The sequence below is a fragment of the Mauremys reevesii genome, linkage group 1 (genome assembly GCF_016161935.1).
Source record: "Mauremys reevesii isolate NIE-2019 linkage group 1, ASM1616193v1, whole genome shotgun sequence".
Lineage (NCBI taxonomy): Eukaryota > Metazoa > Chordata > Testudines > Geoemydidae > Mauremys > Mauremys reevesii.
Genome location: NC_052623.1, coordinates 150,817,180 through 150,832,869, shown reverse-complemented (window position 1 = coordinate 150,832,869; position 15,690 = coordinate 150,817,180). Strand labels below are relative to the sequence as shown.

General features: G+C 42.1%; 1 protein-coding gene and 1 long non-coding RNA gene across 26 annotated transcripts in view; one reads left to right on the top strand and one right to left on the bottom strand.

Moving 5' to 3' along the window:
• The window catches only part of DMD (dystrophin), a 2,035,724-nt gene that overhangs the window by 1,460,399 nt on the left and 559,635 nt on the right, over nucleotides 1-15,690 (top strand). The gene's annotated exons all lie outside the window — the stretch shown is intronic.
• Nucleotides 4,816-10,808, bottom strand: LOC120371061. Its single transcript, XR_005584127.1, has 3 exons — nucleotides 10,668-10,808; nucleotides 10,414-10,511; nucleotides 4,816-4,904 (listed from the first exon to the last, which is right to left on the bottom strand). It is a non-coding gene; the product is annotated as an uncharacterized LOC120371061 (long non-coding RNA).

Here is a 15,690-nt window from a genome sequence, read left to right as displayed (position 1 = left end):
ATGGTTTAAAAATGACTCTATGACACAAGGAAAGTGCCGTACATTGATTTTGTAGTGAGTTGTGAGGCAAGCCAGAGAATCTCATTTAATGACATCGTAGAACTGCATATGTTGTCTAAACGGTTGGTTTTTTTTGCCATGCTGGGCCACTAAACTTGCTGTGTCAGGTTTTGCATTCAGCTGGCTTTATCAGATTCATTTATTTTGAGTTCTAAATTTGTTGTTAAAACGATAATGGAAAGAACAAGAAAAGAAAGAGATGTCACAGAAGTTCAGATCCCTACACTAACTCATTATCTTTAACCTCAGAATTGAAAATTATGTATGTTCCTTACTTGCAAATGTATAATGTGAATTACCAGCACTTCTCAGTTTAAGGAGATGAAAACATAAATACATAAAATGAAGGTATTGGGGTTTTATAAAGGATTGGGCAAGAACTAAGACTGAGTTTCTTTCTAGTGCCAATAGCACTTATTCGAGATTATTTATTGTAATGCCACCATTTTAACTGTAATATCAGTTTTAGCTGTCATTTGCCTATTTCACATGAAAATTCAGGTGATGGGATTCAGTTAGCTGTTCATGCCATTTAGCAAGCCCTTTGAAAACACGAGTGAAGCCCATCCTAAAGGTGCTGTTTTTGGCAAAGACAGAAAATGGCACATGTTCATAAAACTTCTTGTTCTGTACGTACTTCTGAAAATTTTTGAGACTAAAGCCATGTTTCTCATGTACTATATTATTACAACTAATAAACTCTCTGTGGGCTGGATTTAAATAGAAACGTAGTCAGTTTCATGAACTCTGTGCTTAGAAGGGCTCTAAGTTGATCAAGAACTGAACTGTACCTTTATCCAGCATAATGGTACAGCTGCTCAGTAACTGCAGCCAGCTATTTTGGTTCCATCCTCACAGACTGCCTGTCTTCTGACCTCCTTTTACTTCTTAGTACTTCTCTTACTCTGTATCTAAGTTTATGAGGAAACTGTATTTTAAGACCATATTAAAATATGATTCTGAATAAATTGGGCAAAACTGTTAGAACCATTGTTAGATATTACCTGTGCTACAATTTTTACTGTGCTAGGCTCATCCACACTGGCTGTTTAAACAAAATTAGATTCCAATTTATCAAAACTCTGTTTAAACCCAATTTTCAAACACTGTACTCTTGCATGTGTAGTTGGGTAAACATACATCTTTTGAAGCTAGTGCCCCTCCTTACGATTTTCCTTTATATTGCATACTAATAATTAAAAAAATCTGCAAAATGTGTTGATAGTTCCATACAGTTTCAACTAGCATAAAACACCAAGCATGATATCCTAGCCCTGGTGAGGTCAATGGGAGTTTGCTATTGAATTAGTGGGTACAGGATTTCACACTATATCTTCAGGAGAAACAAAGAAAAACTTACATATGTAAACTGACCTCCAGAGGGGGGAAAAAAAAAAGAATATATTCACTGTTGCACAGAGTGTTAACCACTACTGTACAAAGAGGCCTTAGTCACCCAGAAAACTAGATGAACTGTAAAAGTGGAGCCCAGAATTAAGGATGGCACTCCATTGTGGTTTGAAAAAGACTCTGTGAAGCAGTGGCAATACTTCTTGTTGATTATTATATACTGTAGAGACTTGTGTGACAGCCAGAATGTAATGCTGTTCACATCTACATGTCAGATCAGAGAACAAAAAAATAAATAGCTGGCCTTGCTACATGTCAAGTGTCACTCTGTCTAGTCTACTTACAGGGCTTTTGCCAGGAGGCCCTTAGTAAACATACCATCTTGTGTATCTCTCCTTGAGAGATGATGTGGTGGGGGTAGGGAACAGGATAGAATTAGGTTTATAATTCTGTGGGTATGTGTGTAAGTGTTTCTTGGACACAGAGAAGGTACTACAAAGGTTGCTAATATCCCACTGGGCCAGTATGCCTTCAGGCATAATGAATAGAAGACTACTTTCCAGGTAGGAAAATGTACTTGGCTGTAGGGTATGTCAGACACCTCAGCTAAACTTGACTTCCCAGGGAAGATGATTCAAAAGGCAAATTGTGCCCACTATCCATTAATAGTTGGAACATGAAATTATATGAACATCATTAACAACACACCTCTGTAGTATGAAAAATACTATAAACAGAGAGGGAAAATGCAGTGGTTGTGTAATGTGCTAATGCACCATGGAGACAAATTTCAATATCTTTAAACACATTAATACATCATAAAAATGTTAAATAGTATCTTTATACACATTAATACATTGATTCAAAAGTGCTACATTTGTATAATTGTAGGTATACTATATAAGGTAAGGTGTGTGTTTGGTAGCATGTTACACTGAGGTTTGTAACACAATTTCAGTGTCCTGTTTTCTTGCACTCATAGCTTTCATCCATAGATTATATTTTCCATGATTCATTTACATCCAGTGTGGATTTATTTTAGTAAGTTTGTTCAAAATTCCTTGTTGTTAAGTAAGGACATCTGAAATTACAATTCCTTAAAACATTTTTTTTTAAATCACACTTTGTCCGAGCTACAGAAAATTTTTAAAGGCAATGGAACATTGAAAACATAAATATCACACTTCTGTCTGAAAATGTTTTGACTGATATTTTTACAAGTCATGCCTATAATTACTGTAATTAAAATTATTGTCTCTATTAATGTAGTTGGCTTAATTCAAGCATTTGACACTTTATATACGGTTAGTTTCACTTTTCCACTGAATATTTAGTCAGGCAGCTTGTTTCTGTGGGTATTTTAACAGGAAAAAAGCAAGCAAGAAAAAAAATGTGATTTTTAAAACCACAAATCAGTAGCAGGAGTACGTAGGATTAGGTATAATACTGAAATTACTTTTAACTCATTATTTTAAAATTAACTAGGTTTTGAGTTGGTGTCCCTTTAAAATTTTATGTTAGCAGCTCTTAATTAAGATCATTGCTTTTGATGCACCTCAATTGCACACATACAAAATGGGAAATGACTGTCTAGGAAAGAATTCTGCAGAAAAAGGTCTGGGGGTCATACTGGATCAAAAGCTAAATATGAGTCAACAGTGTAACACTGAAAAAACCCACAAACAACATTCTGGGATGTATTAGTGGTAGTGTTGTAAACAAGCCAGGGGAAGTAATTCTTCTGCTCTACTTGCACTGATTAGGCCTCAACTGGAGTATTGTGTCCAGCTCTGGGCACCACATTTCAGAAAGATGTGGACAAACAGCAGAAAGTCCAGAGAAAAGCAACAAAAATGATTAAAGGTTTTGAAAATCTGAATCATGAAGGAAGATTGAAAAAACTGTGCTTGTTTAGTCTGGAGAAGAGAAGACTGAGAGGGGACATAACAGTTTTCAAGTATACTAAAGGTTGTTACAAGGAGGAGGGTGAATTGGTCTTGTTAACCTCTGAGGATAGGACAAAAAGCAATGGGCTTAAATTTCAATTTCAATTTAAATGAGCAGTTTTGGTTGGACATTAGGAAAAACTTCCTGTCAGGATGGTTAAGTACTGGAATAACTTGCCTAGGGAGGTTGTAGAATCTCCATCATTGGAGATTTTTAAGAGCAGGTTAGACAAACACCTGTCAGAGATGGTCTAGAGATAATACTTTGTCCTGCCATGAGTGCAGGGGACTGGACTAGATGACCTCTCAAGGTCCCCTCCAGTCCTAAGATTCTATAATAGGTTTGAAAAAAAGAGGTTTTCATTTGAAAAACAAAAACCTTAGGCTTATCTTAAAAGTATACAGTACAGTACAAAATGTAATGGGGACTAGAAGTGTACAGTTGGGAAAAAAACACTACAACATGCATGTCCGGTTTAGGAAGTATTAACATTTAACCTAAGTGTTTGATGTGATGTTGTAGCTGTGTTGGTGCCAGGATATTAGAGAGGTAAGGTAGGTGGGGTAACATCTTTTACTGGCCTGACTTCTGTTTGTGAAAGACACATGCTCTTGAACCACACAATGCTCTTCTTCAGGTCTGGAAAAGGTACTCAGAGGATCACAGCCAAATACAAGATGGAACAGATTGTTTAGCATAAAGTAGTTACCACGTATTGTAAGAGACCAGTCAAGGTGAAGTGGCCAGTTAACACCTCTGCAGTCATAGGACAAAAAGGGGGTGTTAATGGGTTACAGATGGTTGTAATAAACTATAAATCCACTGTCTTTATTAAGATCGTGATATTTAGTATCTAGTGTAGATATGAATTTAAGCTCCCACAGTTGTCTCTTGAATGTGTGCAGGTTTTTTTTTTTTTTTTGAGAACAAGGACTCAGAGTTCAGATATGGAGTGATTGTTTTATGAAAAGTGTTTGTGCACAGATGATGTGATATTGTGTGAGCTCATTTGAGAGCATAGTGATTGTCTTGTTTTACATGCATAGTTGTTGTTGGAGGCATTTAGTGCACTGGATGAGGTACACCCCATGCGTTATTGGTACAGTTAAAAGTGTGTGAAATCTATAGATATATTGTACAGGGCTTAATAGAAATGTTGTACATGTGTCCCCAAACATGTGGACTCATTGGAAGGTTCTTTTTTTCTTGTTTTTAGTCCTTCCTTTCTTTTTTTTGAATATAGAAAACTAAATGGAAAAAATGAATAAACTGATGGAACATTAAGATTAAATAGCTAATATAATAATGTTTAAAGAATGCAAAAGTTAGGGTTCCTGCATCACAAATGTAGCTGTTCTGTGTGTGTACAGCATTTAGCACAATAGGGTCCTGGTCCGTGACTAGGGCTTTTAGTTGTTACAGTCATACAAATTGACAATAATTATAATAATACGTTACCTGTATATCAACTTTTCGGTTCATTTTTATTTTTCTTGTTAAATATATAGTTGACTAATTTACTATTCAGTATGGATTGTCTCCAGGAACTATAGAAAAATACAAAATTAAAAAAAAATTCAGCTTTATCAAGATACACATTAGAAATTAGTTTTCCCTTTAGTGGTGTTTCATGGCTGTTGCCCTGCGAAACAGTCACTGTGTGTATAGTACACACTGTGATTGTGCAAACATGTATTGCTCTCTGAAGGGGTGTACTATACCTTTAAGGGACAGTCTGGCACTTGCAGCCAAAACAGCCTGGGTGAAAGTAAGAAGCCCTGCTCCACCCTAAGGCTGGGTTATACAAACAGAAAAAGGAAATTGAGGAGGGGAGACCATACGCCATTTTGCCTGCTACAGGTTGCAGGCCCCAGAGACGTTGTTTTTATGACAGTTTGTTTGCTCTGATTCAAGGCTCTGTGATATGTGCCTTATACATTGAGTGAAGTGGCTCCGTCCCTGACCTGGCACCTCAGGGAAAGGGAGGAATCCTGCCCTCTGGACAGGGCCAGTTTGCAGGTCTTCTTAGCGGGGACATATTTGCCTGTTAGTTTGCTGTTGGCCTCCCCCTACCTGGATCCTATACATGTACATATGAAGACATCCATTAATGTAATTTGAAATCAAGTTTCTCAGAGTAATGTGAAATTCTCAGTATTCTAAACCTTGTATATTTTATTGTATGTGTGACAGATATGACAATCTTCTGGACAAACCTATTGAATTAAATTAAACCTTATTGGATTAGGTTTAAGTATTTTAGGAGTTCATTATATTAAAAAAGCAAATGTTTATGTACTACTGAGACACTGTATATATTTCCAGCCCTCCAGGAACTAAGAACAGTGGAGGATGATTAAGCAAATTGTAACAGGTCCAGAGAGCTACCACAACTTGCAGAAAGGCTCACCTATACTGGTTCAAACTGGATTCTCCAGGAACCAACAGACAAAAAAAGGATGTTTAGTTAAATACCTGAGTTAAAACTGACTTTAGGGCCTCCTTTCTGATCCAGGACCTATAGTGCAAGAAGAAAGGATTGGGTCTTTGGCCCACTGAGGTCCCATAAGACTGAGGCCTGGTCTACACTAAGCGTTTAAACCAGTTTTAGGAGTGTAAAACTGATTTAACGCCACACCCGTCCACACTGAGAGGCCCTTTATATCGATATAAAGGGCTCTTTAAATCGATTTCTGTACTCCTCCCTAACAAGAGGAGTAGCGCTAGTATCGGAATTACCATATCGGATTAGGGTTAGTGTGGCCGCAGATCGACGGTATTGGCCTCTGGGTGGTATCCCACAGTGCACCACTGACCGCTCTGGACAGCAATCTGAACTCGGATGCAGTGGCCAGGTAGACAGGAAAAGCCCCGCAAACTTTTGAATATTTCCTGTTTGCCCAGCGTGGAGCTCCGATCAGCACGTGTGGCGACGCAGTTAAAAATGAAAATAAAGAAAGCTCCAGCATGGACCATGCAGATATGATTGCTGTAAGGGCAGGCAAATCTGTTCTATCAGCGCTCCATTACAGAAGACGAAATTCAAAATCATTTTTAAAAAATCTCCAGACAGATGCCATAGCAGGGACTCAGCACACTGCTGCGTGACAAACGTAACGGAAAGCCAAAGAATCAAATGGACGCTCATGGACTGGAGGATTCAAGCTATCCCACAGTTCCTGCAGTCTCCGAAAAGCATTTGCATTCTTGGCTGAGCTCCAAATGCTTCTAGGGTCAAACACAGTGTCTGCGGTGGGTCAGGGCATAGCTCGGCAATTTACGCACCCCCCCACCCACCCTCAGAAGTGAAAGGGAAAACAATCCTCTCTTGACTCTTTTACATGTCACCCTATCTTTACTGAATGCTGCAGATAGATGCGATGCTGCAGCACTCAACACCAACATCCTTGCTCCCCGCCCGCCATGGGTGGCTGATGGTACAATATGGCTGATATCCATCGTCATCATCAGCCTATTGGCACATGGGGCAGTGCAAAAGGACTGGTAACCATGCCGACTAGCATCCGTGAAGTCGATCAAGGGCGCCTGCTCCTAATTTTTCCTGGTAGATGGTGCAGTATGGCTGGTAACCGTCTTCATCATAGCAACAGTGGGCTGAGCTCCATCAGCCCCCACCCTTCATGTGTAAAAAAAAAATGATTCAATTGCCCCTGGACTAGCAGCGGGATGCTGGGCTCCTCTCCTCCACACTGCTTAATGTCCTGTCTGGACTATCATAGCAGCTGGAGGCTGCCTTCCACTCATTTCTCACTAACAAGTCACTGTGTCTTATTCCTGCACTCTTTATTACTTCATCATACAAGTGGGGGGACAATGCTATGGTAGCCCAGGAAGGCTGGGGGAAGAATGGAATCAACAGGTGGGGTTGTTGCAGGAGCACCCCCTGTGAATAGCATACAGCTCATAATTTCTGCAGGATCTGACACAGAGCAGCTGTGCTCTCTGGTTCTATGATACAGTGGTTCTCTAGTACACTTGCCCATATTCTAGGCAGGACTGATTCTATTTTTAGATACTAAAGGAGGGATTGACTCAGGAGTCATTCCCAATTTGCTTTGTGCCCCTGGCTGATCTCAGCCAGGGGCACTTATGACAGCAGCAAATGGTGCAGTGCAAAAGGACTGGTAGCCATGATCATCTTATTACCAATTTATGGTATGGTAGATGGTACAGTATGGCTGGTAACCATCTCTGCTGTCATGCAAAAGCAAAGCATGCTGCTGTGTAGCGCTGCTGAATCGCCTCTGTCAGCGGCATCTAGTACACATACGGTGACAGTCACAAAAGGCAAAACAGGCTCCATGATTGCCATGCTATGGCATCTGCCAGGGCAATCCAGGGAAAAAAGGCGCGAAATGCTTGTCTGCCGTTGCTTTCCCAGAGGAAGGAGTGACTGCCGACATTTACCCAGAACCACCCGTGACAATGATTTTTGCCCCATCAGGCACTGGGATCTCAACCCGGAAATTCCAAGGGGCGGGGGAGGCTGCGGGAACTATGGGATAGCTACGGATTAGCTACCCACAGTGCAACGCTCCAGAAATCGATGCTAGCCTCGGACCGTGGACGCACACCACCGATTTAATGTGTTTAGTGTGGCCGCGCGCACTCGATTTTATACAATCTGTTTTGCTAAACCGGTTTATGTAAATTTGGAATAATCCCGTAGTGTAGACGTACCCTTAGTTGCTGGTTCTGAGCTGAAGCTGTTATGAACTTGTGACCACAGTGAAAACCCCTGTGAGGTTTGAAGGACTAATCACCAAACAATGATGGGGTGATCTCTGGTAAGCTGATTACCCTATGTGTAGGTTCTTTTATTGTTTTTGATATATTTAATATATCTTCTTTGTAATGCTTCCATTTTAAGAATAAATGTGCCTACTGTGTTGTAACGTAACTGTGGCAATTACACTGTGTACCTTCTCTGAGGAGAGAAATGAAGCAGGCCTCCTTAGGCAGCCTGTGTTCTGGGGAATAACACAGTGCAGTGAGGGGACTGTGCAGCCTGGAAATACCCTGGTCAGGAGAGGGAGAGAGACAGGGCTTCACCCAGGGCAGGTGACAGCTTTCGAGACTAGAGAGGGTGCCCTTGCTGGACCATGGAAGGGGAATAGAGGCATAATTGCCCTGAACTATGACAGTATACATTTCCTGAGTTAAATTAATGTATCAGAAGATACATTTAAGTAGCAAGATATAAGTCCAATATAGGAATAAAATATTCAATATATATGCATATGGGTGATAGGAGTATGCTCATTAACTTTCAAAAATGTACATCTGGCTGAGACTAAGCATAGAAAAAAATATTCCCAAAGAGGAATTTCCCAGAAATTTAGAAGCATATGAATTCATGGGGTCATAATGAAAGACTTAACATAATCTTATGTATAGAGTGCCCTACGAGACTCCCACTATAACAGAAATACATCACATACAACATATCTGGTACAGTAACTCCTCACTTAACCTTGTAGTTATGTTCCTCAAAAATGCAACTTTAAGTGAAACAGGGTTAAACGAATCCAATTGTCCCATAAGATTTAATGTAAATGCAAGGGGTTAGGTTCCTAGGAAATTTTGGGGGGGCAGACAAAATGCATTATATACTGTACAGCACTGTACTGTATTGTGGTTGGGAAGTGCCCCTGGCTTACCCCACACAGGCACAGCCCGCTGCAGGCAAGGACACTAGGAAGCACATTTGCAGCAGTAGCTGCAGCTTCCCCGGAGAACAGGCTCAGATTTTGTCGGGAATGCTCCAGGCCCACCTCTTCCCACCCCCACTCCACCTCCTCTCTAGAGCACGCCACATCCCTCCCCCCGCAAAGTTCTAAGCACCGCCAAACAGCTGTTTGACGGTGCTTAGGACTTTCTGGGAGGGAGGGGGAGAAGCGGAGATGCAGGACTTCCCTGGTCCTGCCCCTCCCTCCCAGAAAGTCCTAAGCACAAAGCGCTGGGAGGGACGGGGAGGAGCAGGGAAGCCCCGCATCTCTACTCCTGCCCCCCTCCGCTCCCCCAGAAAATCTTAAATGCCGCCGAACAGTTGTTGGCGGTGTTTAGGACTTTCTGGGAGGGAGGGTCAGAGCGGGAAAGCACCGTGTCTCTGCTCCTCCCTCTCCCTTCCAGAAAGTCCTAAGCACCTCCAAATAGCTGTTTAGCGGCGCTTAGGACTTTCTGGGAGGGAGGGGCAGGACCAGGGAAGTCCTGCATCTCCGCTTCTCCCCCTCCCTCCCAGCACTTCGGGCTTAGGACTTTCTGGAAGGGAGGGGCAGGAGCAGGGAAGCACTGTGTCTCCTCTCCTCCCCCTCCCTCCCAGAGAGTCCTAAGTGCTGCCAAACAGATGTTTGGCGGTGGGGGAAGTGCTGGGAGGGTGGGGGAGGAGACAGAGAAGCGGAACTTGTGCAATGCTCCCTTGTAAAGTCACTGCTCTTCCACAGAATCTTACAAGCAGGCAGCCAAACGACGTTATAAGGGAGCATTGCACAACTTTAAACGAGCATGTTCCCTAATTGAGCAGGGACATAACATTGAAACAGGGACAACGTTAAATGAGGAGTTACTGTAGTTATTTAATGTTGTGCAGCTAGACTGTACAAGAGTTCAGCAGGTGCAGATAGGAAGTTATAATGGCTACTGGGTCCATCTAATATGACAAATTCTCAGGATCTTAGTTTTACATCTTGTTCACAAGACAAAAATCACCTCCAGGGGTGGCTCCAGATCCCAGCACGCCAAGCGCATGCTTGGGGCGGCATCCGCAGGGGGCGCTCTGCCGGTCCCAGGAGGGCGGCAGGCAGCTCCGGTGGACCTCCCGCAGGCATGCCTGCAGAGGGTCCGCTGGTCCCGCGGCTTCGGTGGAGCATCCGCAGACACGTCCGTGGGACCGGCGACCAGCAGAGCGCCCCCTGCAGCGTGCCGCCGTGCTTGGGGCGGCGAAATGGCTAGAGCCGCCCCTGATCACCTCTAACAGTGTATTTCTTCTGAACAGTATTTAGGGCATTGGTAAATTTGCAAGAAAGAGAATTCTACCTCTAGAATCACCAGCACCACATTCTGAAGCATCTTGTTTTCCGTGGAGACCTCCCATTCCAAATAATGACAGTCTGGTGCTGCTTAATTGATGATATCTGAGGAAATCACAGCCCAAAGAGAAGCAGCTATCTGATTATTCCATCTGATGGTTTCCTTTTCGTTTAAAATATTTTTGTTTAAGTCTTTGCCCCTTTTTGTTGCATGTGCCACATTTAACAACGAGTGGTATGGCACAAAACTGAATCTCTTACCTTTTGATTGGAGATGTTTCAAGGTCAGGACCCAGCTTCATGAGAAGTCTTATTTTTCAATACAGCTGACATCAGACACAAGCTGAAAGACAAACTTGTCCAATAAAGCTTTCAGATTCAATTTACTCTCTGCATATAGCTTGAGGAATCTCTGGAGGTCATTCACAGCATGTGCTGCAACACCAACAGGGAGAAGTAATGAAAAGAGCCTGGATAAAAAGCTGACACTATGTCTTCAAACTGCATGAATAAAAACATAATAAGGAAGTTTATGGACGTAAATCTTTGATTCTCAAAATTTCTAGCTTGAACTCTGATTCTATAGAATGCTTTAATGCATGGATTTCTTTCTATGTAATCTAAGAGAATAAACATTACATACACACGTTTCAATAACAAAAGTTTGATTTAAATAAAAAAAAAAAGGCTTCCACTTTATATTTAAGCCAGACTGTTATGGGGGCTCAGTATACTGAGAATACATTTTCTGTAATACACAGACATGACTATGTAGTTGACAAATGGAGTGTTGTCTGTTACTAGATTTTTCAGAATCTAGTTGCTTAAGTCAAACCCTTAAACGTTACTTGACAGGGCTTTTATTGTAATATATTTATATGAATTATAAAAAGTAAAATCAAAAGTAAGCTACCTCACATATTTGCAGTTAATATAGTGTTGGATCCATAGAACTTTTTTTTTTGACCTGTTAACAGGTGGCTTTGAACATAAGCATCAGGGTAGATGAAACAAGTGAGAGCAATGGTAGCAACACTCTTTCACAGGACAGTATTGTATTTACCTAATCTGTGTCTGGACTCATGTCTGTTTCTTTTGTTCTCAATAAAATGGGCTTTGCAGCTTTTTTTCTTGTATTTAATTTCTCTTTTAGGTTGGGGAGAGCAAGAGGATGTGCAAGGCTCATTTTGATAATCCTCTTGAAATTCAAGCAATGGTGTTATATAGACTTGATCAGAATATCAGTGAAACCCCATTTGCCTTTATGTGTAATTTCAGACTTGCTTACTCCTGGTCCAAAAAGCAAGTTTAAATGATATACCTGATTCATGTGGAGAAACCTCCAGTCCAGAAGGGCTGTGTTTGTTTTCATCCAAAAAAACAGAAAGTTAAACTGAAACCTATTATAGGATCTGAGCTACTTTTCTTCTTGATGTAAGTGAAGCCATTTCCAGGAAATGTGACAATGACAACATTTTGTAATTCTAGAAGATCAGTAGGATCATGGACTCTGACTTCAGGCATGTGTTATTACATCCTCAGAGACAAGGGGCTTCTCTTAAAGTCCCAAACCATCAGAAGCACATTTCTTCAAAGATGCAGTTAATACTGCTCACTAATTAACTCTGGCTCCCATCCAAAATCTAAGAGTTATAACCCTTCTGCCAGGCGAAGCCAACAGCAACCAGGGCCAGGTTCAATATCTAGGGGTTCCTTTCCATCGATACAACACAGAACCATCTCAAGTAACCTGGGAACCTGGGGAAATTACACACCACGCCTGGGCACCTCTGAGAGGCAATACTTCCCCACTCACAAGCACAGAGTCTGATTGTAGAAAAGAAACTTTCAATAAAAAGAGGGAAGTAACAGCATTAATTTTGGAAAGCACCATAAATAGTTTTCATAATCATCAACCATGAGCAAAAGACCCTCAAGTAAGTTGAGCAGTGTCCTTTTCTCCTCAGGTTCTTAAGTCCAGCAACCCAAAAGTCCCTTTAGCGTGCCTGTCCCTTCTCTGCACCCCACGCACTGTTGCTGTCCTTGGTCGGTGCAAACCCAGTGCTCAAAGGTGCATCTGCAGAGTTCATCTCCCACTGTGCGTGGAGGTAAGGAGTTACCTTACTCACGCTGCTGCTCAGGCTCTCATCTATCTCCCCTCTCCACCAGCCACTCTGCTGGCCACTCACTACCTCTCTGCCAGCTGCCCTGGTGGCCGCTCGCTGTGCCTCTCCACCAGCTGCCCTGTTGGCTACTCACTACATCTCTCTGCCAGCCCCTGCTGGCTGCTTGCTCTGCTCACCATCTCACCAGCCACTCATTCGCCACCCAGGGGCGGCTCTAGACATTTTGCCACCCCAAGCACGGAGGGTCTGCTGGCCCCGCGGCTTCAGCGGACCTCCCGCCTGCGGGAGGTCCGCCAAAGCGGCGGGACCAGAGGACCCTCCGCAGACAAACTGCCGAAGGCACCCTGCCTGCCGCCCTAGCAGCGACCGGCAGAGCACCCCCCGCGGCTTGCCGCCCCAGGCACGTGCTTGGAGCGTTGGTGCCTGGAGCCGCCCCTGCACCAGCCAACTGTCAGTCACCTTCTGCTAACATCTGCCTCTCTGCTGTGACCTCTGCACATCAGTCCCTTAGTGATTTTCAGCTCTTTGCAGGCTGGGCAGAAACATTGCCCCATCTCAAGAGATTCCAGCTCTGATTGAGCCTTTAAAATAACAAAAGAGGCTCCTAATGAAGCCTATTTAACTCTTTCTTTGAACAGTGGGGAGAAACAGGTCAAACCAGTCTGGGCACTCCTAGGGAGAGTCAACACACCTCCTAGCTGGGACATCTGTCCCCACCCCTCTTTCACAGGGCTCTGGCATTCGAGCCCCTGGCTTAACAAGGTCCTGTCAACTGAAGGTGACCCCCTAAGTCATGCTTCCCTGTACTCCTACATAATGCAGCCTGCTAATGGAAGAGGAGGGACCATCATGCAAACCATCCTGGATGAAGATCTTAAGATCTCAATCACTGCTGGGCTTCTGCTGGTGAGGAGGGAAAATACAAAAAATCTTCATTTCTCAGATTGCAGAAGACAAGGCTGCTACTCATCCAGTAAACTTTCCTATGATATCTATTCTAGGATGCCCATCGCTGTAGTATCTGAACATATTATTCCTCCCTTCAGACAATGAGTGGTCAAGAGGAGAGCAGGCAGTAAGTGGAGAAAGGGAGCTAATTGGTTGAATTTCCTACAATAGATCTTCACCATTTTGAGATGGGGAAGAAAGCAGATACCTGAAGAAAACTTGTTGTATAAGATTAAAGTAAACCAATTGTAATCATAAGTATTTTAGCTGGACTTTTGAAAACAGAACACATTATGTATCATTTTCATGGAGAGTATACGAAAACGAATGGTTGGCAAAAGTGTCATGAAGAAAAATATTTTGATAACATTGTCACTGATGAAGAAATCAAGAGGGAAAGATATTACAGTCAGTCAAAGAAACACGTTGTCAACAAGAAAGCAAAGTTGCTGAAAATAGCTTATGTAACAACAGAACCTTCAACCTTTTCTTAATTACCTCAACATTTTTCATTAATCATTTCTACAATGAAAAGTAATGGACTTGACACTTGTTACTGGAGTAGTAGTAAATGCTGTTAATGTAATCCTGAGGCCTTCATCACTGTTTATTTCAAAGCTGCTTTGATCAAACCTCTGCAGATGATTTTTTTATGCAACATCCAAAAATCCTACTGGGCTTTTGAGTATATTAAAAAGATCTGTTGAGATTTCCAAAGGTTTTTCAGTCTTCAACATGATCCAAATATTATTGGGATCAAGAAATAAACATGAGCTTACAGAAAAGGTGCATTAGATTGTTCCTGTGACTAACCTTACTAAAAAGCTCAATGAACTCACTCAATAGCTGCAGGGGGAAAGAGAGGTTAGTATACACCCGGGTGCAATGAATTCAGAGAGAAATTGAGCTTGTGGGTAGCTCTAATAGAAAAGACAGCATTACTGCCCTTCCTGTTCATGGAAACATTTGTGGAGACGTTTGAAGAGAGTACACTTGGGCATGATGAAGACTAAAGAGTTTTATGCACGTGTGGATGATTTAAAAAAAAATCTGCATTGTGAATTTGCCAGAAAGTTTGCAGACCTTTTGAGAAATTGGAGCCATTGGCAATGTTTATCTTTTATTGTCCTCCATCATGACAGATGACATCAGTGAACTGGCAGCCAAAGGAAATGAACAGTTACATTTGGACAATGGTACATTAGAAATGGAAATTATTGCCATGCAGAGTGACATCCATTTGAAAGCAACATACTAGGATGTTGAATTGTTTAACTTCTGTTGACAAAGAGGTCGGGCATCATCTATGAAAGATGTTATCACAATTAACCCGTAGGGGCCAGATATGTTAATAGAGCCATTCTCTGATGGAATACCTCTGCTCCCCATTCACACTCCCACATGGACAACTTACTTCCATTCATTATAACATTCCTCTAACTACTTACATGAAAAAGTATTTAAATACTTATACACTTATAAAAAAAAAATTGACATGCATAAAAATTCCTGGAGAAAATAGTTTGACCCTTAAAACTCTCACATTTCTCAGATTCCCACCAACAAATGATTTAGAGGTTTGAGAGACAATGAAATGTCTAGTTGAAGAATCAAGAAATGGATATCTAATAGCCTCTCTCTCTCTCTTGTTCTCTCTCTCAGGCACACTTGTGCGCGCACGCGCGCACACACACACTAGAAAAAAGAAACATTCATTGCCCCACTTAAGAAGTTATCTTTTAGTCTTGTCATGTTCTAGAGTGCAGTTCAGATCAGTGAGGGGTTGTGTCATCACTTGCCCTGTAACCCAAAGTGCCTTCAAATGCTGTGCTGCTGTAGTTCCCTTGTCTGGATGCTCCAGTCAGCATGCACTGAGTGTCTGTGTGTTAAGCAGCTCTGACTCAGCAACACTGATTCCAGCAGCAGTTGCTTGTTACACCCTAGTCACATGCTGACATACACCAGCTCTGGTTACACCTGTCAACCAACACCCTCCAATCCTGAATTTTCCCAAAACTGTGTGCTCTGCAATGTCCAGCCTTCTCCTGGATCATTCAGAGAGATATTAAGGTTATTTTTTTCCTTTAAAGATACAATACTCACCTGCTTCCCACATTAACTGGTGTTAATAGTCACTTTAAATCCAACACAGCATGCAGTTAGTTTGATTAAAAGTAAAATAAGATTTTGGGGGGACGGATAGCTCAGTG